Below are 3,094 nucleotides of genomic sequence, written 5' to 3'. Positions count from 1 at the left end.
ACCGCGGCCCCGCCATGAGGGCAGCCGCAGGGGGGCGGCCTGGGCTGGGGCTTCGCGGTGAGGGCCTCGCTGCGCTCGCACTGCGGGGTTAAGGAGAGCGGAGCGGGTGCCGCGGCACTGCGCTGCCGGCTTTGCCCGAGGGGAGCTGCTGCACCTGGGCCCCAGGAGCTGCGTGGTGGCATTCTGCGTGGGTGGCAACCCACTTCTCTTGGGCTGCTTTTTGGTCCTGGTGCTTCTCTTCAGGAGCCTTTCGTCCAGCAATTGGCGTTCCCTTACAACCAGCCATTCTCTCAGGGACGTTGTGCTGCCATCAGCGAGCATCGAGAAGCATGAGCAGCTCTCCTCCAACCCCAGCGCCCACCCCGTGCCATTCCCCATCCATTTCCAACATCCTACTCTCACCGCTTTTTCCCCGGGAGCCACCAAACCTCTGAGAAGAAGGAGAAAGGAACATATCAGAGGGGCTGAGTGTGTGCAGTGACTGACAGCGTGCTTCAGAAGAGTGGCATTGTCTCTGCATCTCCCCTTCCTAGAAAATGCCTCATTTTGACAACATTATTTCCAAGTGAGATAATGTAACTAAATAGAGCAAACCCATCACTGCCTACATCTTCCCAGGCACTGTGAAGCTGTGCTTCCAAACCGCAGGGCCACCTTGCACTCTGCACTCTCAGCCATCATTTGGGATTCGGCTCTTACAGTGTAGGTAAATAGCGTATTTGCATGAGCAGGAGGTGATTGGGAAACGTTCCCAGTGCAGTGGAGCGTGCAGTGTTGCTGGGGCAGGTCAGAGCATCGGACCTTCTGGAATGTGGAATGTAAACAGAGCGTGTTACTAGCAACAGCCCAGCTTTGTGCTATAACCCCAACCACTGCACTGTCCCTCAGGACCCAATGCCAAGCTCCCTCCTGCTCAAATTGCAACCCAGGGCCACATGTCACTTGTTATATTGGGTCAAATCGTGACTGAAAAAAAGCAGTGCTCCTTCTGCCCACCATTCCAGTAGCCTTGAGATTTTCGGCTCTTGCAATTCCAGACTCGGCCTCTGTGGCTTGCACCCATCTGTAGGAAGCTACGTAAATACACTGGCAGGGAGCCCGAGGGGCAGTGCTGGAGCTGTGCTTCCCAGCTAAGGAGTGCAGGGCCCAGCAGGGAAGCATCTCGTGTTCCTCTGATTCACCTGCCCTGCTCTGCACGAGCAGAGTGACTCCACTAACTGGCTACTGAAATCTTTTCATGCCTATGTTTTCAAACATCTTAAACAGATGAATGCAAGCATTCTGTGCTAGCTCAGGAGAGGCTGCAGTTGCAGGATTGCTGCCGAGGGCTGTTTGACCTGAAATCTCAAGGACTGGTTTCTGTGAGCAGGGTAGGATCAAGCAGCAAAAATGAGGAGCTGGTTGTGACCCCACTCATCTCAAGCTCTGTGCAGTTGTTACAGAGACAGCCAGCCCTAAGACTCAAAATGAAATCCACCAGCCCCAGCCTCACTGCTCACTACAAGCTCTGAGCTGGGCTGAGGAAGCTGGAGTCACCTGGATGGTGGATGAAAGGACAAGTGGCTGCCCCCAGATTGCAGGGAACCAGCACCAGGATGCCTTCATCCTGAACAGAGCCCTTCATCATTCTCAGTACCTGGATGCAGTCACTTCTGCACAAGATCCTCTTTGCAAGGAAGGGGTTTTGGAAAGGAAGCTCAAGCAGTACAAGGGTGACTGTTGTATAGACCAGTGTACACAGCAGTGAGGGCCCCCCCCCCAAATCTGCTGCCTCCAGCTTTTTTCCCACACCCTTTCCAAGGCATCAATGCGCATGGTAGTTAATGGCTAGGAGATTTTGGAGTTAGAATTGTAAGATTTGTTTTCTTTGGGGTGGAGGGATGAGAAAGATTATTTTACTTTTCTAGAAAACAAATAACCAGCAGCAGCAAAGCAGCAAAAATGACCCTGGATGTGGACTGGAAAGAAGAGCTGTCAGACAAGACCTGTGAAGCAGGCTCTGGCTGAGCTATCCAACCCAGGTGACAGAGCCGGGGATGCCCAAGTTCCCCTGATCACCTCCAGCCCAGCAAGTGCTGAGCAGCAACCACTGCAGCTCAGTTAAGCCACACTTTTTATTATAATCCATGCAATATGTTTGCGTTTTATAGTATGACAGAGGAAAGGATAGAGATAAATGTTAGACATACACAAAAGCAAAAAGGTCATTTGTAACAGGTCCTGAGAAGGAAAGGCACATTGTAATCACTGAATTCAACAGAACGGAAACCTTGGACAGAGGAAGACAATTCTGGAAAGTGGAGAAGGGAGGGGGTGTTTCAAGTTGGGCAGTATGGAAGCAGGTTTGACAGCAATACATATTTCCCCACCCACCAAAGTCTGCAGTTCAAATGTGTTTGGGGACCTCACTGTTCAACCAAACTACTTCCACACTGCCATTGCTGGAGAGAGTCCAGGATCCCCGCTCCTCCAGGCTCAGTCAGCACCAAGGGGCAGCCCAGGGCTCAGAAAGATCCCTCCTGCAGGGGTGAGCCGGGAGTGCTTCATGGGAGAACAAGAAACGGCAGCATTGCTGGTGACCTGTGGGTATTGCTATTTGCTGACATCAAACGCTGTGGGGCTGGGGCAGGAGAACGGGTACAGCAGAAAAACAGTTGGCACGGAACCTGGCACATCTCTGTCAGGTCAGACGCTGGAGAAATTGTAGCACCTCAGAGGGAAGCAGCAGCAAAACCAAGTGCTGTGCCTGATTTAAGGCAGCGATTGCTGCTTGTGGTCCAGCACTAGGAAGTGCAGGGGTCCTGGAGCAGCATGAAGGGCTCCAGGCCAGGCTGGGAAGCTGAAACTTCTGGGAACTGCCATAATGGGAACCAGAACCAAACCAGCATTGAGTGCAGCACTGCATTTGCACTGTTGCTCCTAGGAGGCAACTAGGCACAGATCTCTTCAAGCACACAGCCCTGCTGCAGCAGATACAATGGCATCTTATCTTGGCTTGCAGGAGATGGCTCAGCTTCACTTTAGGATAGTTCTGTCATCACTTAGTTATAAAAGAGCCAGCCTTGCTCCTGAAATCACATGTAAACGGGTGTTT

The sequence above is a fragment of the Meleagris gallopavo genome, chromosome 16 (genome assembly GCF_000146605.3).
Source record: "Meleagris gallopavo isolate NT-WF06-2002-E0010 breed Aviagen turkey brand Nicholas breeding stock chromosome 16, Turkey_5.1, whole genome shotgun sequence".
NCBI classification, from domain to species: Eukaryota; Metazoa; Chordata; class Aves; order Galliformes; family Phasianidae; genus Meleagris; species Meleagris gallopavo.
Note: the sequence above shows the minus strand (reverse complement) of the source record.